This window comes from Chrysemys picta, chromosome 2 (genome assembly GCF_011386835.1).
Source record: "Chrysemys picta bellii isolate R12L10 chromosome 2, ASM1138683v2, whole genome shotgun sequence".
NCBI lineage: Eukaryota > Metazoa > Chordata > Testudines > Emydidae > Chrysemys > Chrysemys picta.
In genome coordinates, this window is record NC_088792.1 from 272,542,496 (window position 1) to 272,566,855 (window position 24,360).

A 24,360-nucleotide genomic window follows, 5' to 3' on the forward strand; every position below is an offset into this window, starting at 1 on the left:
AACTTCAGCTACGCTAGTCGCGTAGCTGAAGTTGAAGTATCTTAGTTCGACTTACCTGGCAGTCCTCATGGTGGCAAGTCAACCGCCGCGGCTCCCCCGTCGATGCCGCTTACTCCTCCTGCCAAGGTGGAGTATGGGCGTCGATTCGGGGATCGATTTATCGCGTCTAGACGAGACGTGATAAATCGATCCCCAATAGATCAATTACTACCCACCGATCCGGCAGGTAGTGTAGACGTACCCTGGGGTACCTATTTTGAGAGAGGAGCAGGGCTTAGCACACACCCCTAAGCTTGGCATCTCCCATTGCTAGTTTAGGTGAGGCATTGCCTAGCATGTCAGCTTTTGTGAATCCCATTCTAAAGCTCCTACCTCTCCCCATTCGTTTTATAGGTAGCCGAGGCGCTGAACTCAGTGTTTGTGAATCCCAGTGATTTTCTAAGCACTTACGTTTCCTTTGTGAATCTAGCCCCGGATGAGGTTTTCAAAAGCACCTAACCTGGTGTCTAACTCCCACTGTTTTCAAAAATCCCATTAGGCACCTAGCTGCATCTTTAGGGGCCTAAATACCTTTGAAAGTCTAGGTCTTAATGCCAAGGGCTACTCACGTGTTTACAGTTACACACATGCTGAATCCAGGTCATAAACTCTCTGTGCCTCAGACCCCTCCCCCTCCCAGATTGTGAACTGGATACAAAAATTGTCTTTTTCATACCTTTTACCTGTCTTATCTACTTAGATTGTAAGGTCTTCAGGGCACTGACTGTGCTTAGAACAAGGACCCAATCTCAATTGAGGCCTCTAGATGCTACTGCATTGCAACTAACTGATATTAATAAACTATAATAAAATAAATAATCATAATCATAATTAATAAAGCAACTTGCCTTTGGGATGCTGTCATTATTTAATAGACAATCGCCATTTTGAATAGGGCTAATCTATCTCTTGCAGGGCACCAAAATGATCCCAAAGCAAAATTAGGCCTGACTCCATGTCACAATAGCATAATGGAACAAGTTTCTCTCTGTCTGTCTCAGGTACCGTAGTATCTGATTGTTCTGTTGGAGAAGACTGTGAAGCAAAATGTAAGAAGTAGCCACCCTTGCAATCCAAGCCCTGCATAAAATACAGTCCGGTGTGGTGGCAATATATATGGATGGTCAACTACACACATTGGTCCCAGTCCTGCTCCTAGCAAAGTCAACTGAAATTTGCTATTATTGCCAGTGGAAGCCAGATTAGGCCACTCAAAAAATATCATTCCTCCCACTTGGCTAACAACCAGAAATGTGTGAGTTTTAGTATTTACATGCAATGACAGCATCAAGTTTGACAAGAGACAGAGCAAAAACAGAGGGCAGGGCCGGCTCCAGGGTTTTGGCCGCCCCAAGCAGCCAAAAAAAAAAAAAATAGCCACGATCGCAATCTGCAGCAGCAATTCGGTGGAAGGTCCTTCGCTCCAAGTGGGAGTGAGGGACCGTCCGCCGAACTGCCGCCTAGGGTGACCAGATGTCCCGATTTTATAGGGACAGTCCCGATTTTTGGGTCTTTTTCTTATATAGGCTCCTATTACCCCCCACCCCCGTCCCGATTTTTCACCCTTGCTGTCTGGTCACCCTACTGCCGCCGAATAGCTGGATCTGCCGCCCCTCTCCGGAGTGGTTGCCCCAAGCACCTGCTTGCAAAGCTGGTGCCTGGAGCCGGCCCTGGCAGAGGGGCTTTGATTCTGGAAGGCAGTTTCCCCCTTCCCCTCCTCCCCCCTTTCCTCCCACCCCCTCACCCCGCAGAGTCCCCAAGGTTAGGCAAACTATTTTCATATTTGGTTTGCGAAGGCAGGACTCCCGGAAAATTGCATTGTTTTATGTTAAAGATGCATTCACATCTGCTCACACACCTCTAAGACATTTACAGGTGATCTCACCCCCCTCTCGGTCACATTAAATGTACCGGACTATTCCAGCTAACAATCAAACCCTTCTGAAGGAGCAATGCTTATAGACCGTGCAGGCAGGATACACTCTTAATTGGTTCCCACACACCACTGAGTATTACTTGGGCTCATTGCTGCTGTGTGATATAACACAACACATCAGAATATATTTCCACTGGTGCCTGCTGATAATGTGACATGGGAAGTTTAAAATGTATGCGTCTGAAGGACATAATAAAGTAATGACAAAGAGGGTGAGCCCAGCGAGTTAGATGTGCTTTTTATATTGTACATGCAAAACCAAACCAAAATTAAGACAGGCCTAGATTGTGGCTCCACCAAAGTTTGGAAGATGGAATGGCCTGTTGCACAGAGGGTTGCCGTTGATAGTACATCTCTGAATAATAAATAATAAAATAATAATAATAATAGGAGCTGTGGGTGCTCACATCACCCTCTGACAATCAGATCCAAGGTGACTCAAACAGGGCACCCAAAGATGGAGGAAGTCAACATCAGAGGCTGCTTTTGAAAATGTGGACCTGAATGGGACTCCATTGCTCTGGACCTTGTGTAGCCATTTACATTGCGTATGCCAGCATGTTCAAAGCATGTGTTAATGCTGCCGGTTCAGAGTGGCTGTGCTTTTACACTCCTTTGGGACAGATTTTGGGCTGAGGTGGAGCAATGCACAGTGCAGCTCAGGAAGGGATGGTTGCAAAGGTGGCTTTAAGCCAATCCTTGTGCTCCTTTCATCATGGGGCCATCCTGGCATCAGTCCAGTCCCTGGAGGGAATTAGAGCAGCCTGAAGTGGCCATTCTTGTGAGTGAGGAAACTGCTGGGTGTAAGGAAGTACTGACAATGCCCCCCCTTCCCCAGCCACATCCGCTACACTCACAGCCAGATTGAACAGGTGGATTAGAAACCACTATGGCGATTCTGTGCCACCGGAATTTTCCCCTAGCCTGGGGGGACTTCCCCATTGGCTGGCTAGGCAGGCTTTAGGGCTGCATTGCCCCAGTGGATGAGCACAAAGCTTAGTGTAACAAAGCATCAAGCTCTCTTTTCACAGGTGTAAGAGGCTGATCCAAAACTCCCATGGATTTCAGTGGGTTTTGGATCAAGCCCTGCATTACTAAAGGTAATGCAATGGAGAATCAGGCTCAGGGTGTTTCTAATGCTGGCCTGAGGTTATATGGAGCTTCCCGTAAAAGCCAACCCCGCTACACACACACAAAATCACTACCTACTTTAATCGCTGCTTGCCTAGGAAGCTTGGATGCTTAAGAGCCAACCCTACCACTTGTTTTAAATGTCCTTTGCTATTTTTAATTTGGGCTTCCTGGAAGTTGTTGGGCTGACAGCCCTGGTGATCCACAGGACAGGACTGTGTGATCAGCAGCAGTGGCAACTTCTTTCCGTGACCCTGGAAACACCTCCAGCAATTAAGGGCATAGTTCACTTTCTGCAGCTCATTTAGTCCTTGGCCTCTCTGACGAAGCTGCAAACAGTGCTGCTAATTAGTGTCAATTTTGCTGGTGGGTTTTGTGACGGGGACACTTGTTTGCTGGGAGATGGACATAGACCACCCAACTCATTTCACGTAACCCAGCCGACAACTATTAGAGTATAATCTTCATTTACGACCAATCAGGGGTGGATACAGACCAGCAGCCTGGAAGTGAAAAACGCTATATCCTATTACCAATCCCTTGAGTCACCGGCTCAAGAATATTCATTTCAACTGTGGTGTTGATTCTCCATTCACTGATGCCAGCATAAATCAGAAGTAACGCTACTGAAGTCAGTGGAGTTACACTAATGTGAGAGAGAGCAGAAATCCACGCTATTCTGGGCTGTTGTTGAAAAGTTCTGCAACTGCGAAGTGTAATTCGATTTAGCTGAAATCTCTAATGATTTCCAGTCAGCCCTTTTCATGTCAAGTCATCTGTGCAGGATAGTTTTATAAGCTGATAACAAAACATAACTGGAGGCCAAAACACCCAGCTTTCTGTGAGGTTGGCAATTTGTAGCATGAAGCAACAAGAGGAGGGGAAGTGTTTATTTTATCTCATGTAAAGATTAAGAACACAGAAGTTGCCAGACTCATCCACCTCAGGGGCACAACAATGAGCAGAGGTTGGCTTTGGTAGCCTCGATTTGCATATTGACCCCTACCCCCATGCTGTCCCTGCCTGCAGATGGCTACAGTCAGCTGTCAAATGAGAGAAGATTGGGCATTTCTTATGTGTATTCAAGTGGCACCTCAAAAGCTCAGACAAACACATGTATTTTCAATCAGAAGGCACACTGCCCAGCACTGGCTAAAAACTTGGCACTATGAAGGCTTTTCAGGGTCTCCTCATCTCAATCAAATACGAATAATTCTGTGCCAGGACCCCTTCCCTTACAACCCACCCGCCCCCTCCCCCGCCCCAGCCAATTTAACAAGATTAAATCAGCAGATTCTACAGACATATAACAAGGCCTATAGAGATTACTCCTAAAACTGACAGAATTTAATCAACAATGAGCACCTTTTTGTAGACTCATGGGGCTATCCCCCAGAAGTCTACAAACAGTAGAAATTTTTTTTCTAGTAAATCTTATAGGATGGTCCAAAATACCAAATGTTATAAGAATTTTTCATAAGGATCCCACAACTCTTCACCTAGCCGGGACTTAGTGAGATGCTGGATAGCTCAGTACAGGTTGCGGGTCTAGTTTGGGAACAAGAATGTACAAGGTCTTGTCAGTGGTCCAACAGCCCGGATCCCCTTAATATCCCACACTACACACAGGACATAGATTGATTGTGCAATCCTATTTAGCCAATCTTTGGGGAACTCCCCCCCAACTCACCCCTTACATCAAATTCATTTACACTGACTTTATCACCCCCAAATACACGCCTGAGTTACTTTCTCCATCACTCACCTGAATGTCTTTAATTCCTCTGAAATGGGTTCCCCAAAGTGAGTTTGTTACAGACATTAATTCCCTCCAGTCTAAATACCTAGAGCCATTTTAATACATTGTCTTCTTTATGATTATTAATGACAATGACCAAGCACAGCTGCTGATCTCAGGTGTCGGAAAATTGGAGACACAGTCTCCAACCACGCATGTCCAGATCTGCACGCTACGCAGGCCTTCTGTGTACGATCTGCCCTGCCTGGTGTGGAGAGAGGGGGAGGGCAGCTTGGCCTCTCCTTGGGCTCCCCACAGAGAGCTCTCCAGGAAGGGGGCACACCTGACTACATCACCCCCACAAGTTCTAGATCTGGGCTGCATAACAGTGTCCATGGAGCCCCTCTACATTGATGACTCACCCCACAAGGTTGGAATATGTTGTGGAGGGTCCCGGAGGTGGCCCTACCAAGGGTGAGTCTGGTAATAAGGCTCCGTTGAAGCAGCACTTGCAGGGAAGGGGGTGAAGCGGATCCATAGCCCTTGAGGATCTGGGGAAATCTGTGTGGCTTGTGAGTGAACCCACATCTCCTTCCACAAGGGGGCAGCCGCCCTTCCCCAAGTTGTGCCTTTTAGCATATAGAAAACTTGACAATCCTCCTCCATCTTCTCTGGAGAAGAGGGAGAGCAGGCTGCTTTAAATTCCCTCAGGAGTGGCTCCCAGTTAATCGCTCTGCTCTTTGTTCCCGAAGGGCTGGCAGCATAAGCTTGCACTACACATCCAGCTCTCCATTATGATTAACTCCTCAGTCACAGAGCGGGACATAAGCATTCATCTCAGCAGAGCCAAACGCAATCAGCGGCCAGCACCCCCAATGCCATTTATCACTGCATTTTACGTGGATGAAATGAACAACAGGTGTCACTTGTGCGTGGGAAGAATGATTCATTAAAGCCGCACATTCTTAAAACCACTAGGTTTTTTAACGAAAAGCACTAAAACCTTTTTGTTTCCCCTGCAGGGCCAGCTCTCCCATCTCCCCACCCTGCCCCTCAGTCGCCTCTTTGAAAGGAACATGAGGCCACAGAGTGTGCTGCATCTCCACGAGGCACAACTCACACATGCCCAGCTCAAGGGGATGTGGTGGGTTGGGGCAAAGGTGGCTTTAGGTTACCTTTTCACGCTTGGGATTCTGAGCTGATGGAGGGCTGGTGCAGCCTACGGTCCAACTTAGAGAAACATCAGGAATGGCTCTAAGTTACAGCAGCCCTGACTGGACTGCCTATGGGCACCTCCATGACTCAGGACTGCCCAGAAACCCTGTAGTAGCAGGCTATGGAGACTCCAGGCCCTGCCCCATCCTGACACAATGACTGCCACAGGTGCCATCCTACACTGAAGCTTGTGAGCAGGCCTGTGTAAGGTTGCCATAGGCAACCCTACACAGTGTCTGCACTGGGGTAAATCTCCCCCAGCTGGTAGCAGTCCTTGTACACCACCATAGCTATATAGAGAGGCTGCAGCAGGGGAGAGAATCCCTCCTATGTTCACCAAAAATGTCAGCTCTGGAGCCACCTTCAGAGCCAATCCAATTGCAAATGTGTTTCAAAGAAAAAAGCAGTTATCAGCAGAACCAGGAAGGTTTCCAGATCACTTGTAGACTTTAAGTCACACCCATATACCTCCCATACATATCCAAAAAGTCAGCCCTGTCCTTTGTCTGATTGACTTTTAGCAGTAGAGTAAGTGAAATGGAAAACAAGAAAGAACAAAAGCAAAGTTTCCATGAGAGAGAGAAAGAGCGCAGTGTGTGTGTGTGTCTTGCTCTGTTGAACTGCCTCCCAGAACTATGGTCTGTAACCCGTAGGCAAGGAAGGCCTCTGCACATTCCAAGGTGCAGTAGACAGAAAACAGGGTCATAGTCCCATCTTGCAGAAGTTTCCCTCTGAAAAGGAGTCACCTGAAAGTGAGAGAGAAAGGGAGTGAGAGCATGCCTTTAAGAGAGAAACAGGACCATAGAAAGAGAGCAAGCCACGCAGGTTGGGTCTCTGCCTGCAGCACTGAAGTCCATAGGAATTATTTGTACCCAGCAGAAAAATGGGGCCCACAGCAAGGATGGAGAAGCAGGTACCAGGATGGAGAAGAAAAGGAAGAGAAGATCTGTGGCAAGAGGAGATCCCAGCTCACAAAGAATTTCCACTGGGTCTACTCAGTCAAAGGGCTGCAGTTGCAATTCTTTTTTTATGTCTTGGTCTTTATGCCACAAGATGTGAATTAATCCGTTTACTCATGAAAGTGGGAATTTTTTTAGTTACATTATGAGAAATGCAAAAAATGTTTCTGTGCATGTTGTGACAACTAAACAATGGCCCTTATCCTGAAAGCAGTCATGCACATGAGTAATTTTATATCCACAAAGGATCAGCACCAATGGCTCTAATTGGGATATCACTTACCCTACTTTTAGACCTGCACAGCTCCACTAACTTCAGTTACTCCTGATTTACACCGATGTATATGAGTTCAGAATCAGGCTCAATGGTTCACAAAACACTCAGAATGTTTTACAAAGTACATAAAGCGTCAGACCCCTAAAGCTCTCTCCTGTTTCCAGAAAAATCTAGGTTGATTTTTCTAACTGATTTCTCTAATTTTCTAACTGTGTACTGTACAATTCAATGACACTTGTTAGCATGACAAACTATGTAAGTGTTGCCTAAGTGTAAGACAAAGTGAGGCCTCTCATGGGTCGTCTGACTCACGTGGGATAGAGGTACATGCCGTGTTTGGCGACTTGATCCCTTGGATCCATTTGTGATTACTGTCTGCTCCAGGGACAGGTTGTTACTTAGCATGATGCCAGCTCTCTCTCTCCTTTCCCCAGCACCAGCAGTATTTCCTCATCGCTTCCTTATCATAAGAATTCTCTTATGGTTCCTGATAATTTGAGGAAACACCTTTCTCGCCCTAGAGCAGAAAGGGCATTTCACTGTGGTGAGACACCAGTGAGTGTGATAATATTTGATAGTGGGTCTAGGAGTTCCTAGAACAAAGGAGAGACGCTATTTTTGTAGCGCACACGTGTGCAAATGTAAATAGAGTGATTGACCTTTCAGTGCTATGTATCAATAAGCTGGGGTGTTGCTTGAAACAGTTGCGTGGCTCCTGTTCTCAAAATAACTAACAGACAAGGCCTAAAGATGCCTGGAAGTGAATTTAGCTCCTAAACTCAGATTTTCTAGTACTCAGAATAATACATTAGTCTAAATATCAGGGTCACATCTATCTGTCCCTAGCTTCTTCTGCATCCTCCATCCTTGTGGCACAGAGACATATGTAACTTTTATCACAAACTGTAAAAGACCTGACATTAATGGGAAACTTTTCACTGGCTTCAACTGGATTTGGACTGAGCCCTAAATGTGATGACATATGCTTTATATGCTTTTTTTTTTTTTTTAATGAGCATACAGCTGCCTTATGTACATAATAGGTGAGGGGAAATATTTTTTAGGTGAGTTGTCAAAGGTTAACCTGGATCTCCAACAAGAAAATATGGTTGCCCCACTTGTTTGCAGCCATAAATAATTAGCCATGGGCTCTGTTCCGATGTGTATTTCTGGGCACTTAGTCTGAGAAAAGCCAGAACGGGAATTTAGCAAAACAGTAGGCTGAATGGGCAACTCATCCTTTTGGTATGGACACAGAACCAGAAGTGAAAGGGTGGCTTTGCTATTCAGCCTCGTGGCAGACATCTGAACAAGGCCTTGCACTGGGGCCCGGCTCTGATTTCACGGAGCCTGGGTTCACTCGGGTGTATTTCCACTGATGTTGGTTTCCTTGCCCCTCCAGTGCACACAATTGAAAGCATGATCAGGGGTCAGGTCACCCTCTTCCCACCGGGAGTCACGAGGGCTCAGCCTGTCTCTGGCACCAAGGCATGCACTGCCACACCCACTCTTGTCAAGGAGGTTTATTAACAGAGGTAATCAAACAAACAGAAAACAGTCTTATCTCAGTCCTTGGCCCCGGGGCCACTCCTTCCAGGGGTCTCTGGCACTCCTGCTCCTGGCAGCTTCCCACCTTGGTCAGCTCTGCTCCCTGCGTGGAGCAACACCCTCCGTCCCTGGCTCCAGGGACCCACCACAAGCACTAGCTCCACTCCAGCATGGCTTTCCCTCCCCAGAGCTCAGCCTGCCTCAGTCAATTCCTCCTCCAGCTGTCCACTAGCCGCCCTTAATAGGCCCAGGTGTAGCTCAGCCCTCTTTAATTGGCTGGATTGGATTTGCCTGCTCTTGTCCAGGGGAGCTGGGCTTAATCTAGCCACAGGGTCCAGCTACCTCGTAACAAGGGGGCTTTATAGAGTGAAATACCCTCACACTGTACCATCAGTGGATGTGGAAGAGGCTACAGGGCTCACCCCTCAACCTGGTGGATCCCCAGGGCCCTCTCTACAGCAGCCCTGTGCCTGCCTGGCGATGCAGCTCTATTTAATCCATCCTCCCAAGGATTCCCACCCCTAGCCACAGTGGCCACAAAATCTCCAGTGGGCTCTCTGGGGAAGGTTAATATAGGTTGGGGGCAGTATAACCTATTCTGCCTAAAAATTGGGGCAGGAAGGATGATGCTAGCAGGCAACACAAGATCTGCTGTCCCTCCCAGGCTCCACCACCCCCATACGCAGGCTGGAGGATAAGTAGAGATAATACCATGAAGACACCTACGCCACTTTTCCCCAGGAACAAGCAGAGACCCCTGCATGGGGTGTCCCCTCCTTGCATGAATCTCACGTGTGTGTGTGGTGGGGGTGGGGAGGGAGACAGGTGAATGATCCAGGCCAGATCAGGCCTGAGGTGTTTAAGTGCAAGTCAGCAGCTGTCTAGTGGGTCACAAGTGATTGTGTTGTATCTGGCTAGGAAAAATTGGATGTTCTAACAACCTGGGATGATCCAGAACACAAACCAGACAAGTGAAATACAAACACACATTTCCCCCGATGCAGTAAACGCTGGAGGACAGCGTTTTGATTCATTTCCCTATTCATCTGAATAACGCCTCGAATAACAAGCCTGCATATCTCGATCTTCCATTTTCCAAAATTCAGGCTCACCCTAGCCCCCATCAGACAGCAGCAGCTGCTTTTGCTGAGACACTAGACAGCAGGCAATTTCTCACGGGATGATGATGATGAAATCAGCTGTAACTGTCAGGCCTGCCTTCCCATTCAAATGCCTATGCTGCCATCTACAGCCTCTTCTGCTTCTCAGGAGACTTTGACTCGTAAAAGAACGGATGAGAGAAGAATCCTAATTTAGAAGCAGAAGGCATAATCGTGCAAACCCTGGCTCTCATTGGGCCCGATCTTACTCCCATTGACAGTGAGGGTGAAAAGCCTTTTGAGTGCTTAAATTATTCGTTGCAAACCATTTAACTTGGGAATGTAGGTGGATTTTGTGCATGTGCACGTGTGTTTGTTTCATAATTAGCCGATAAATTAGTTTCCTGGATATATAACCTTTAGGATCCAGACCCACAACTCATTCTATGGCTAAGCAAACTCCTCGCTGCTTATGGTAGAACAATATGCGGCGGGGGGTGAGGGGGGAGTTCCACTCCATAAGAGAGCCTCATTTTCACACGTCCATATGTTTTATTAAGGGAGATAGAGTCTTATGACTAGGGATGTAATAAAGTAATAATAATAAATACCTAGCTCTAATATAGCACTTTTCCTAAGAGGTCGGTATCATTATCCCCATTTTATAGGTGGAGAAACTGGCACAGAGGGGAAGTGACTTGTCCGAGGACACTCAGCAGACCAGTGGCAGAGCTGCTATTGAAAACCAGGTCTCCTTGTGAGGCTACACCACCTCCCTGTGGCAATGTATGTTTTAAATAATCTGATTCTGCAAATGGATACATTTTCATAGATATATAATAAAGGATGATCATCCCGCCCCTTTCCCCCTCCCCCGTTGGGACTCAGTTGGTATCTTGCAGAAATAACATTCCAAGGTAATTAGAGTAACTATCTATTTGATAGCCCTAGTAAAGAATGGATGAGTGCGTCTCACTTTGCCATAGTAAACATTGCCCTTTCTTGCTGCAAAAATGTAGCCAGCTTTTTTAAAGGTCGCTGTCTGGTTAGAAATGATGGGGCAAATTTACACTTGATGTAACTTCAGTGAAATTAATGCATTTACAGAGGGATTAATTTGGCCCTATCCATATTGGGAAATAAAATGCCCTTACCTGTGGGGTAACAATTGGTAATAACGACTTTGATCATTCAAACTGAAAAATCAAATTTAAAATTTTTTTTTTTTTTTTTTTTTTTTACAATTTATGCTGTTTATTTCGGTGTTCGGGGGGGTTGTTTGTTTGTTTGTTTTGTGGTTTGGGGGAGGTTGTGTTTTGTTGGGTTTTTTTGTGTTTTACACACTGGGACAGTGAAACTAGACCGTTTTACTTTAGCATCAGAGTTTCTAGTTAAATTCACTTTCAGGGTGTCTTACAAACGGACAAAGAAATATTTGTTCTTTTTTTATAGCGCTGTTTCCATGTTGAATCTTAAAAAAGAAATCATAGAAATATTGATGTTTCTATCTTGTAAAACCTTCTTTGGGGCAAAATTTCACCAGTCAGCATCCTTTTAAAGTCAACGTTGGTGAAACTCTTTGAATGAACTTCTGTGGCCTGTGCTATACAGGAGTTCAGACTGGATGATCTAATGGGCTCTCCTGGCCTTAAAATCTATTCATCTATGTAACTTGAAATCTCACCATGATTAAAAGTAGTTGCAGATACTATCCCCTAATTGCCCGGTCCATGTTTGTGCTTTGCCACCACTTTTCCTTCATTTTAAAATAGTGCTGTGATTTTTAAGTTGATGGTATCCCTTTAAATACAGATGTCTTTTTAAAATTTTTATATTCTTATATGTTCTTCACAAAACAATAGTGTAATACATTGGCGGCCCCCTAGGACTTCAGGGTTCTAAGTATGTTGTACAACAAGTCCATTCACAACTTTGTAGATGCCTGATCCTCCTGCTTCAAAAGCACAGCCCTCTACCACTTGAGGAAAAGGAGAACTGCTGTGAGCTGATTGCAGTATGGGACCTATGACACACAACAGAGCCATTCTAATTTCATCCTGTAGATGGCAGTGGTACACATACACACTAACCAGCACATGATTCTGTCTACACAGGACACGTTCAATAGTAATTTGTATTAGTGCGTTAGGTATAATTTTACAAAATAAGTACTTTCCCTTTTTGAACAGCTAAAACGAACCTCCATTTATTTTAAAGGTACAATACATAAAAATAAAGAATGTAGACTAGTGAACTGATTAACAGCTACAGGCACCAGACACAATGCCTAAGAAAACCTTTGATTTTGTGATGCTAAATATCATGTTTTCTTGGTTGGCAACACAACCCCAGATCCTTATTAAATGTTCACTGTTCTGGATCCACAATGAATCTGTGAATCAAGGAAAGCCTGGGGCCAAAGAAACCATAAATTGCTGTGCCATAGGAGACTCCCACTAGGAATTTAAACACAATTCACAGCTAGAGTTCACAGCCTGTCAATCACATCTCAGGAATGTGGCAACTGGTCAAAGAAATGCAGAATTAGCTACAGAGCTGTGAAGCCCCATCACATGAAAGGCACTGCCAGTTCGAAAAGGATTTCAGATTCCAGTCTCACGAATGGAATTTCAGATGACTGCACCACACTAGGTGGCTGGAGGATTGTCACTAGAGAACTGAAAGGAAGCCAGTGTAGGAAATGCATTTGAGAAGCAATTAAAGTGACATATACAGTACTAATGAAACTAGAGCTTTGAAATATTGTAATGTGTGTTTTCTTCCAAACTGTGCTCAAATTATTCAGAGGCTTGTGAAAAAAGTACACTACATGCATGCATGTGTATGTACTCAGCACTACCGTCTACTGCAGAGGTGGCCAACTGGTGGCTCCGGAGCCACATGTGGCTCCTCTGAAGTTAATATGCGGCTCCTTGTATAGGCACCAACTCCTGGCTGGAGCTACAGGCACCAACTTTCCAATGTGCCGGGAGGTGCTCACTGCTCAACCCCTGGCTCTGCCACAGGCCCTGCCCCCACTCCAACCCTTCCTGCCCCCTCCCCTGAACCTGCAGTGCCCTCGCTCCTCCCCCTCCCCCCCAGAGCCTCCTGCCTGCCATGAAACAGGTGATTGGGAGGTGGGGGGGAGGTGCTGATTGGTGGGGCTGTCAGTGGGTGGGCGGCACTGGGAGCGGGCTGGGGGAGCTGATGGGGGGCTGCTGACATATTACTGTGGCTCTTTGGCAATGTACATTGATAAATTCTGGCTCCTTCTCAGGTTCAGGTTGGCCACCCCGGTCTACTGGATGGAATATGTCTGACCTGCCCTAACTTAATCCACATATGTATTTTCATGCTGGGATTTTCTAAAGCATTGGTCTAACCTCTGGTCCCATTCCAGCGAATGAGAGTTTTACTACTGATTTCAACAGGAGCCGAGATAGGCCAGTGCTGAATGTGTTTGAAAAATCCCACCCTTAATGTTTATTTTTGAACCATCTCTAGATTTATAAGGGGCCCCTTATGTTTTACTACGCAGCACAGAGCGGAGAAAAAGTCCCATAACCCCATGCAAATAGAGATAGAAGGGACTGAACAAAACTGAACACTGGATATGCATCCCCTTCCAGCAGAGGTGGCAGCCACACCACTAGACAAACTGTGACAAACCATGTGCCCAGTGGGCTGTGTGGAAAAGTCAGCACAGCTAGCCAGAGACAGTGGGAGTCATGGGACAACTGGGCTTCCTGATCAAATGGCAAACAGAGGTGGAGCATTAAAGTGAATACAGCCTGAGACAACACTGATCCACACTTCCAATCCATGCGACTCTCCCATCAGAAAGGTCACAATGCACACCCCTGCTCTATCAGCCGGTGGCAGCATGGGAACCGAGACAAACATATTACCAGTGCTGGAATGGGAAGGAAGAGGAGTTAAGAAGCAGAAGGCTCCCCACTTTTGTGTGGTCTCTGCTGTCTTTTGGGGATCTTTCCCAGCATGTTCTTTGGAGGACAGCCCCTTGACCCTCCAACAATAGAGCTAACCCAGCCCCACCTGGGGAGCAACCTGCACAGTCAGGAGGGAGAGTTTTTGAAACAAAATTAATTGTTTTTACATACTTTTTTTAAAGTTAATAAAAGTCCAAATCAGAATGAAATGTTTCCATTCTATTGAAACAAAAACATTTCCAGTGACCCAAAACAATGTTGACATCTTTGTTTTTTGTTCATTTTGGAAGGCAAGAAATTTCTAAATCACAGCATGATCCATGAAACAGGAAATCTGGTTCCTGCCTGGCTCTATCTGTGCATTCAGTGACAAATTCTGGAGCCCCATTGAAGCCTGATTAAAGCAACCTCGTGCAAGGAATCTCTATTGCGGCAGGACCCTCTCTCCCATAGTGCTCAGAACTTCGGAGCAGTCACTCTGCAATGACTGCTACAGCTGATGGGGTCACAGTAGCATGCCCCTCCACCTATCCACCCCACATACCGAGTTTTGCATCCATGTCATCAAAGTCCCACTGGCCTTGACCCCCTTCCTTTCCTACTGGCCTTGACCCTCTTCCTTTCCTAGTCAACCTCCTGTCCTGCCTTCAAAATGTGCCCCCACCCTTCAGCCTTCTGTAGCCTTTGGAACAGTGGAAACAGTGCAGCTTCTCTGTGCAGGGCGAGCAGGATTCCTCATGGAGGACTGGGGGCCTACCTAGGGAAGGTGTGATCTCTATGCTCATCCATAAACATTTCCCCTCCACAATAGTAGAGGACTGGTAACAGCAGCTGCAGGGGCAACTGCAGCTGTGAGGCAGCTCCATTGACACTCTTTGTCCTATCAGAGGTGGTGAAAAGATTCCCCGGGTCTGTACAGAACTCCCCTGTACCATGCCAGTGTAGATAGACTTGGTCTGCGAACATCCCTCTGACTTGGCACCAACTGTATTACATTTGCCTATTGCAGCTTCTACCAGCTGCCCTTTAAAGTGAGAATAAAAAGGCCCAGCATACACAATCCGATTTTTCCTGGTCATTCATGCCACTAGTTTTCCCCTCCCCTTTCTACCCCCAGTGCAGGGAGCTAGCTCCTGCATCCTGTTTTTCAGGACACTTTTCTTTTAGAGAAGAGCCGCAACAGAACCTCAAGAGATCTGGATTCATGGGCGGCTCTCAGCTACTACTATAATGGATGCTATATAGCTAACTAGCTAGAATCCCATATCAGAATTCATCCCCTATGGCTTTGGTTCCAGGTTGGATCCAGGACTGGAAGGGGCCCGTTTTGCCAACATGCCGCCAAAAATTCTCATGAGATATCAGGCTAAGATTGCAAAAGGTTCATAGATCACCAGATCTTGAAAGATTTCTACCATTTGCAGCCAAACTCTTGTGAGGACAGCTTGAATCTGAACCCAGATCTTTTTCTTGCTTTGGCCAGACACTTGCCGTCACAGTATCCAGACACTTGCCTTCACAGCTCACCTGTCTACTTTCTTCTGCTAGTGGGCATGAATGTTTTTAGGCCATCCCTGCCAGAGGCTGACTTGATTGCGGCCAAGAAGGCCTCATTCCCAATCAGATCCTATGCTCCATCTTGCTCTTTTCTGTTTCTTTCAGTTGCTACCAGGAGTTTCTTATCTGAACCATGAAGGAGTTTCTAGTGTCCCGGTGATATGAGCAGTTAATGCATTTTCTGGGAACCCAATGGTGAAGTGTGTTTTTCAAGGACACGCCTCCTTCCAAATACAAATTCTGTGAATTAACCACCGGGCTGTTTATCGCTTCTGGCCCAGCCCTGATCAATGGCGATGAGTCTGACAGACTCTGACAGTGAACGTCTGAGCAATGCCATCAAGCACAACGGGCCCGGATAGTTTCCAACTCGGTGGTATAAGTCAATTGGGGAGCGTTCCTACTAGCCACGTCGCCAGGGCCGGGGCAGTGCTGAATAAGCTGTGGAATTCAGTGTAAAAGGAACAGATAGGATTCTTAATAGGTAATTATTTCTTGTGTAGCAGAGGTATGGACAGCGGAGGGACAATGCAAGACATCAACACCAGCCTTTCGGCAGAATGAGGACAGTATCAGTATACAAAGCTGGCCCTGCCTCACTGCCCAGCGTGCCCCCCTTCGTGGGGGTGTTCTGGGATCCAATCCCCGGTGTGAATGCCTCATGTCATGGCAGCAGTCTGTGACAGGATAAGCAGCAATGTCTAGCAATGCAGATGCCCCGATCCTCCATATAAACTCCCACACACGTGCAGGGCCGGCTCTGGCTTTTTGGCCGCCCCAAGCAAAAAAAAAAAAAAAATCAGGGCAGCCAGAACGGCAAAGCAAAAAAAAAAAACCTGCGGCGCGGCCGGAGCGCGGGTGCAGGGGGACCAGCTGGGGGGGGAGGGGAGGGAGCGGGCGGGAGAGAGAAAGAAGGGGGCACCCAGGGCTACAGCAGGGGCACTGCCACACGGTCCCTCCCGCTGCGCCGCCTCCTGCCACCTGCCGCGAGGGCTCCGCTCCAGTTGGCGGGGAGGGAAGGAAGAGGACTGCCCTGCAGGGCGCTCTGGTTCTCCGCGCCGCCGCCCCCTACAGGGCAGCTGGAGCGGAAAAAAAAAAAGCATCCGTGCCACCCTAGGATTGGGCAGAATGCCGCCTCGAACAATCTGCCGCCCCAAGCACCAGCTTGCTCAGCTGGTGCCCAGAGCTGGCCCTGCACCCGTGTACCCCACTCCCTCACAACACAAGCTCTGGAAAGCAAGGGAATTATGGCTGCCGTCCCTATCAGCACAATATCAATCTCCAGGTGTTAACCCAGTACCGTTAACACCCTCTCTGCCACATTCAACTTCATTTCACCAATACTAGCCCCTTCGTTGCACAAAAACAACAAAAATGATGCTGCGGTGTACAGACTTAGCACCAGCACGGAGTCCCCCCGAGGGATCAGAACAATGGAGCCACATGCCCACAATGGGACTGGTGCACATAAGCCTTTAATTCCCACATGACATCCTGCAAAAGGTGCGCATGTACTGACATTCACACATGCACACTGTCTCAAAGGGAGCAACGGGCACCAACACTTACTCCTGTGCCACTGCAACTGAGTTCAGTGGATTCTGCACGAAAGTAAGCAACTGCCTGTGCGGTTTCCTTTACTGGACTGGGAACCTAATTTTCTAGTTCAAAGCATTAATATGTTAGCACACAATCAGTCTCCAGACACTGCATGCAAGCCCTGCTTAAATCCAACTGGTACTTTTCTCCAGGCTTGGTAGCCTGAGCACAGGCAATGGATCTACTGATGTAAAGTTTGCTTTGAAATACATTTTTTCAGTGTAACAGTCACTAACAACAGCAAGGTGGATGACCCTGCTGTCTTGGAAAGATTAAGCTGCGTGAAATTGCAATCACTCTGTCATGACAATATCTTGTGCTGACACAGGGGGCCTGAAAAGGCAGTTCTTAGCACTGGCCAGTTAAGCTAAGTTCAGACAAAGGTCAGCTCTGAGGCCTATCAGAGCACAAGAAAGGAGCTAATGCCAGAAGCCAGCCCTCACTCATAACAGATTCCAGCTGCTCTTGTACCGACCCCCCCATTTCTGCTGCTTGTGGGGGGACATCTTCACATGTGCTTTACAGAAGGCAAGGTCAAGTGGGTTTCTGAAAATGAGGTTCTCTAGATGTCAGAGGCAGGCAGGCTTGTTAAATAGAACAGAAGAGCTTCTGTCACTTGACTGGCTGCAGTCAGTTTGAGGGGTTAGATGGATAAGAATGCCATCTCCACACAGGAAGAAACCCTGGTCACAGATCCTGGTCGCCTACAGCGGAGAGGTACATTTGTGACCCTGGAGATTTGAGAGTTACCCTTTCTTCGTTCAGAAGTTAATGGGATACACAAGCAAAGCGTATGAATACATGATCTTTAAAATGTCGTCACAGTTTAACTAATTCATCTTTCTTGTTCCCTCTGTGATGTAGGCACCGGGCTCTCGTTTCTGTTTTAGAGGTGAGAAACCTGAGACAAGGTGGTTAATGGTCTGGTTTTCATAATCAGGCCACCGGTGATTTACCTTCCCCAGACTATATGAAAGTGTCCAATGGGACTTTGTTGCCCAGCTCCTTTAGGCTCCTTTGAAAATCACAGCCAAGTCTCTTTTCAGTGAGGTGCCTAGATATTCTCAAGAGCTCAGAAAACAGTGTGGCCCCCTTCTTCTGACACCAGTGCCCACTCTGACACAGGTGTCACCCCTGTGCTGAATGGTAACAGATGTCTGGGGCCTTGCAGGTTGACTTCCCACTGGAGGAGAAATCAGTGATGCAGAGTCTGGGTACATTCTAAGTGCAACTTGCTTTATTTACACATATCCACCAGTCTTGGAATGGTGGTGGTCAAACAGCATGCAGGGCAATTCTTTCTGTCAGGAATCTCAGCCCAACACCAATGCCCAGTTCCCAAAGAGGAACTCTGCCTCCAGAATTTACTCTAATTGGAACCCCAGGCTAAATGCAAACTGTCCTGCTGCTCACACAGTATCCCCTCTCCCAGAGTTGCTTCTACATAAAACCTTGCATAAGCCAAAAACTGAGACCACAGCGTGTCTTCTCAAGAGTCAAAACTTGCTTGCACACTAAGAAAACAAACTAGGAAGACCATGTATGCTACTTGGTAACACTTGTCATAACAACAATAATCATGCTTATTCCATTGATTATTTAAACAGGTTGAAAAATATGACCCACTCCATTGACTACACACATTTATTTAAAATAGTTTGAAGACCTCAACATGCTCAGAATTTTTGAATGTGCCCACAACTGACAGGGTGAGTCTTGGGCTCATCTGGCTCTAAGCACATAAGCTTAGCAGCCGTTCATTGAAGTCCTGGCTTTGCAGATGACACAAATATGATCGATGAGATGTCAGGCCCCTAAGGGACCTCATGCTTCCGGGTGTTAATGTGCAACAAAGGCTTAATGTTCAGCGAAAAAGACAAGAGAAAACTCAGCTCATATGGCCACATGCATGTCGGCATTTGACATCTGACCTTGTGTGACAGATACAGGTCAACAGAAGTTATCTTTTGGGATATTGGAATGTCTTTTGGATGAATGTAATAGCATAGATTGTCTTAACTTCTCAGCCCACCGACTAACAGGATCTTATCTGGTACTGCAAGAAATTGTTTATCTTTACTGGAGGAGTGGAAACAAGCAGACGCTAAACTAAAACAGATTTTCCCACTCTGTTGCACCAGTTCTTTGGCAGCGTAACTTCATTGTAATGAAGCTGGAGAGTTAGGCTTAAAATCTTCAATCCAGTCCTCGACACGCCTCATTACTTTATGGCACCAGAAATGTTCAATGCCGTTGGCCCAGTTGCAAGCCTGTACCTATGTCATACTATAACAGATCCACAGCTGATGTAAATTGGCATTACTCCATTAACTTCAAGTTTAAAACTAAAGCCTAATGATTGTCTGGTTCCGAGTGGGGAATAATTACTTGGCTAGATCCTCAGCTGGCGTAATCAGTGCACCTTTATTGAAGTCAATATACTATCCAAAATCAGAACAATGGTAGTTTAGGAGATGTTTATATTTTAATGGACTCTTTTCCTGCTCCCATTCAAATAAACAGTGACAAATCCTTCTTAAGATTGCTGTGAGTAACCGGGGCTTTGGGCAAGTGGTTGATACTGTGCAAAACATGTGCACAAAACTGAAGCCCTGCAGAACTCTCTAATTATGTTATAAAGTCAGGGCCCCATTGAGCAATCCGATTCTCATGGGTGGCCCCTTATGCCCATGCAGAGTTCAACTGGGGGATCGGGGCCTTAATACTTAGACAAAAGCCTCACCAAGTTTTGCAAATTATTTGAGTGACCTGTGTCCTAAGTGAAGTAAAACTGGGCCAATTTACAGTGTCGAGTGGAACACACCACAGTTTTTCACTGAGTTAAATTATGAGCTTATTTAAATTGGAACCCAAAGCAAAGCTCAAAGGCTGGCAGGAGCTGGCTCTTCTCTTCCAAGAGCAATTAAATTCAGCTATATCGCAGAAGGAAAATAATTGTGCGCTGCTAATATGTCTAGTGCAATTTTGTTACCATGTGACCAGACAAAAAGTCTTGGTTAACTAGTGAAAAGTATGTGATCTTACAAGAAAATGAATTGTGCATATTAATTATTATGATGTTGTATTACTGTAGCACTTAAGAGCCCGCTGTACAAACACAGAACAAAAAGACAGTCCCTGCCCCAAAGAGTTTACAATTGCGGGATAAGAAATGAGACAACAGGTTGAGACAGACAGATGATACTTACTCCTGCCTGGAGTGTAGGGGACTGGACTAGAAGATCTCTCGAGGTCCCTTCCAGTCCTATGATTCTAGGAGTATAAGGTAACAATGAGACAATCTTGGTTGCAGCAGCAGCAGCCTAACTGTTGTCAAGTGTGTTGTAGAAATAAGGTTAAAGGAGAGTTAAGGAAAAATATGGAACACTTCACAAATGTGCATGTCATATAGAATATAGTTTGCTTGCAGGGAAGAGGGATGGTCTGGAGACTAAGGCATAGAAGTGGGAGTCAGGAAATCAGGCTTTTCTTTCTATCTTCTCTGTCAAATACTTTGTGTGTCCTTGGGAAAGTTACATAACCACTCACTGCCTCAGTTTCCCCATCAGCACATTGAAGGTAGCAAGACCATACTGCTCTCACAGGTATGTATGTTCGTGCAGTGGCCGTAGCTACAGCAATGAGTGCCGTAGAAATGCCAGTAAATAAATACAGAGTAAACTGGTATATAGCTTAAGTATGCAGTAGACTGTCACCAACTTGGTAAAACTATTGCAACACAATGGGATACAAGCAGAAGGTGAAAAAAGGAATGTGTTATGCTCATTTTGACAGCACATACACTGAGGTCCCTACCCTTCTTTGTATGCATCACATAAGGACAGCCATAATTGTCCTGTGCTGAGTGGACCAGAGACTGCCCTGTGTGTTCCTGGGGGTGGGAGGCGGCGGGACCATGGCCTGTGAGGAGCAGACGACACCATTACAGGAGTTGGTGCAGTCTGTACATCCCTGCACCTCACCCCTGCAACAAGATTCTGTTGATGGATGTATAATTCATCCCCCTGCTTCCCAAGAGGTAACGTACCTCTGCACCAAACCTAATGTACAGCTGAGCCTTAAAGCGATCTAGCCCTAAAATTAGAGGGATACATAGAAGATTAGCATACACCCTAAACAAATCCCAAAGTGTCACCCACAAAAATAAATGTTTCAAGAAGAGAGGAAGAAATAAGGGTTACATGAGTCGTGGGCAAAGCACAGCTGTGTCCATTTAAAATGGAATTTGGATCCACACTTTCATTTAAAGTTTACATTTGTAGTTGCCCCTTAGTTTGCATCCAAAACTGGAAGAGACAGAAATTTGCACATGCATATGTGGGGGGAGGTGGGGAAGGGGGAGAGATAGAATGATCACGAACAAAACATTTTTCCTTACCTGCCTTTCCATTCATCATGGGCTGGTTAGGAATAATGCAGTCCAATGCCACAGAAAGAGTTTGTAAAGTGCTTATGAAAAGGTCAGAGGCTGTGCAACGCTTACAACTGCAATAAATAACTTCGGTTGACAATTTTTGCCCCACTACCCATGACTAACTGTGATCAGTCCTGTTCCCACTTATAAAACAAAACAGTTGAGCAAATTATTTACCTGGAAAGTAGAGGTGTGGGAACAGGTTCAAGAAAGAGAGGTCAAACATTCAGTTTGCCAAAATAATCATTTCCCAGTGTTAAGACAATCGTCTAAACCATATAGCAGACTCTACATATGCTCATTGGATCTTAGCTAAGTGTGTTCAGCATGCGGAATAGATTATACTCCATTTAAACAAGGTTCCTTTTGCATTTGTACATGTAATTAAATACATGATAAATCCGTATGGTTTGGGTGAATTTGTGAACATGTCATTTTAGTAGAGCTGGTGGAAAAAGGGCAATTATTTTTCTCAAGATTTTTTTTTAAGTGGGAGAGTGGAGTTTTTTTGTTTGGTTGTTTGGATATTTTGCTTGCCTTTTTTTTTTGTTTGTTTGTTTATTAATTTCTCACAAAAAGGTTTTGGTTTCACAATGAAAAATGAAAATCCAAATAGCTTTTTGTTTCTGAAAACTATTTCTGACAAAAAAAAGTCTGGTTTTGGTCAAACTATTCAGTTTTCAAAATGGACATTTTTGTTGAAAAATGTAACCAAAAATGTTTCCGTTTTTAATTTTCAGATATTTTGTTGAAAAACCTGAACATTTTGACTTAAATTAAAGTTTTCTCCCAAAATTGTAAATTTGGTCAAAAATTCATTTTATGATGAAAAAAGGTTTGGATGAACAAATTTGGACCAGTTCTAGATTTTATATATAAAGGGCCAGATTTTCTTCAAATGCAGGTCTCCAGTTTTTGAAGGCAAAAATTGTGGTTGGTAAATAATTGCAGGTGTAATTTTGTGAGCACAATTATGGTAAGTTAACTGACAAAGTCACTAATTTGCAGGTTACAAATTGTGAGTATGAATAACTGCAGCTGAAAAATTGTGCCTGTAAAAACTTCATTGGGGCTGGGTTGAATATTTGGCTTTGTGTCTGTATATGTGTATGGTAAACCATTTCAGAGGCCAGGACAAATTTGCTCTCCTTGCTTTTATAGCCCTCTATGCATTTGCTTCAGACTAACTTAAGGCCTTTGGGTGGGATTTTCAAACCCACAACAGTGAGTCTCATAATCCGGGTAAACTGACTTGGGCTCGCTGGGCTCATGCCTCTGGGCTAAAAATAGCAGTGTAGACATTCCCACCTAGGCTAGAAGCTGGGTTCTGAAACCCGGCAAGAGGGGAAGATTCAGAGCCTGGGCTCCAGCCCGAGTGGGAACATCTACGCTGCTATTTCTAGCCCCATAGTGCAAGCCCTGCAAGCTTGAGTCAGTTAACCCGGGCTTCGAGACTCGCTGCCGCAGGTCTCTTTGCAGTGTAGACATACCCTAAGGCATACAAATTAGGTGCTTTGGAAAACTTCACCTTTTTGTCTTGGTCTGCTCCCCTCTGCAGTACCTTTGGCCATCTAACCTAGACCTCCTCTCCGTCCAGGCACACAGTCTCCCCACTCTTCGGGCTCACTCCTACAAGGCACAGAATACGCTCTTCCTGATCCAACAAAGCACTTAAGCAACAGAATAGCCTCAATGGAACCAATGGGACTATGCCTCGGTTTCCCCCTCAGTAGACCCATCTGATGAAAAGCACTAGGAACCAGGGCTTATTATTATCACTAATAAAAAGAAGCATGACCTTAAGTGCTTTGCTGGATCAGTGCTTTGCTCAGCATCTGTCAGGATCCGGCCTTTAAAGCAATAACCTCATCTTATGCGGCTCCTGCTCTCTGGAATAGCCGGACTCTCTCTCTCTTCATCTCGTTGTAAGTTTTGCTGAAAATATACATGTTTCTGTGCCCATGCCTCTTAATTTGTCCCTCTCCATTTAAGGTGGTAAATTCTATAAATCAATACTGCAAAGCAGTTAGTTTGGGATATGGTTTGTATGAAAGACGCTCTATCAAGCCGTGCTGTTGTGTGTCTCTTCGCAGGTAATATTTTGCCATCTCCAGCAAACGATTTGCAGCTACTGTATAAGCAATGTCCAGTTGCTTGCACTGGCACAGGACCACACATTCGCTCTCTCTTTCTCACTTTAACAAATTGAAACCAGTGGGACACAAAGCAAACATGAGCTGGGCTCCCATTCACTCACGAAGGTGCCAATAGTATTTAATGGGCTCAGCCCAGAGCAATCTCTTTAAAGTGCACTTTATATTTTTTCCGTTATCCTGCAAGCTTTGTATTTCAGTAGCCACCAATGAAGTAAACAATTACATTGCCAGCAAGCAACCACTGCTGTGAACTGAAATCAGTCCATGACTTTAAAATATATATCAAAGTGTGGAAAGACATCTCTCATTTCTGGACGTATTCCTGCTTTATGTGGGTTCACTTCCAAATGTAGGAGGAATGTGTCATGGAATAAGAGGCTGAGACAAGAGTTCACAGCTACTCTAACAAGAGTTAGGTCCATCTTGATAGTTCCTCTGAATTACACCTGTCCTGTACTTTTAGAGTGTCCCATCTGAACATTCAACTCCATTGCTTAAGCAGGAAGGAATATGCCATTTCACCTCTTTAAACACATACACTCAAACAAATACACCTGCTTAGTTACCTGTTCATATATATATCCCCACCAAACACACCCTTAAGTAGTTCTAAAGCACCTGTCACCTTGGGGCTCATTCACACACTGATGCCTGATAGAAATTAAAGTTTGCAGAACCACATGTTACTCCACCATAGAAAGAAGTACATTGTACAAAAAA

At 45.5% G+C, this 24,360-nt stretch overlaps 1 long non-coding RNA gene across 2 annotated transcripts in view; it reads right to left on the reverse strand.

Moving 5' to 3' along the window:
* LOC135981824 (uncharacterized) overlaps positions 1-21,589 on the reverse strand; it is a 110,242-nt gene extending 88,653 nt beyond the window's left edge. For both annotated transcript variants that reach the window (XR_010599010.1, XR_010599009.1), the window contains exons 1-2: positions 21,449-21,589; positions 20,259-20,322 (exon numbers count right to left, since the gene is read on the reverse strand). This is a non-coding gene — a long non-coding RNA (uncharacterized LOC135981824). The remainder of the gene's footprint in view (positions 1-20,258; positions 20,323-21,448) is intronic.
* Between the last annotated feature and the right edge of the window lie 2,771 nt (positions 21,590-24,360).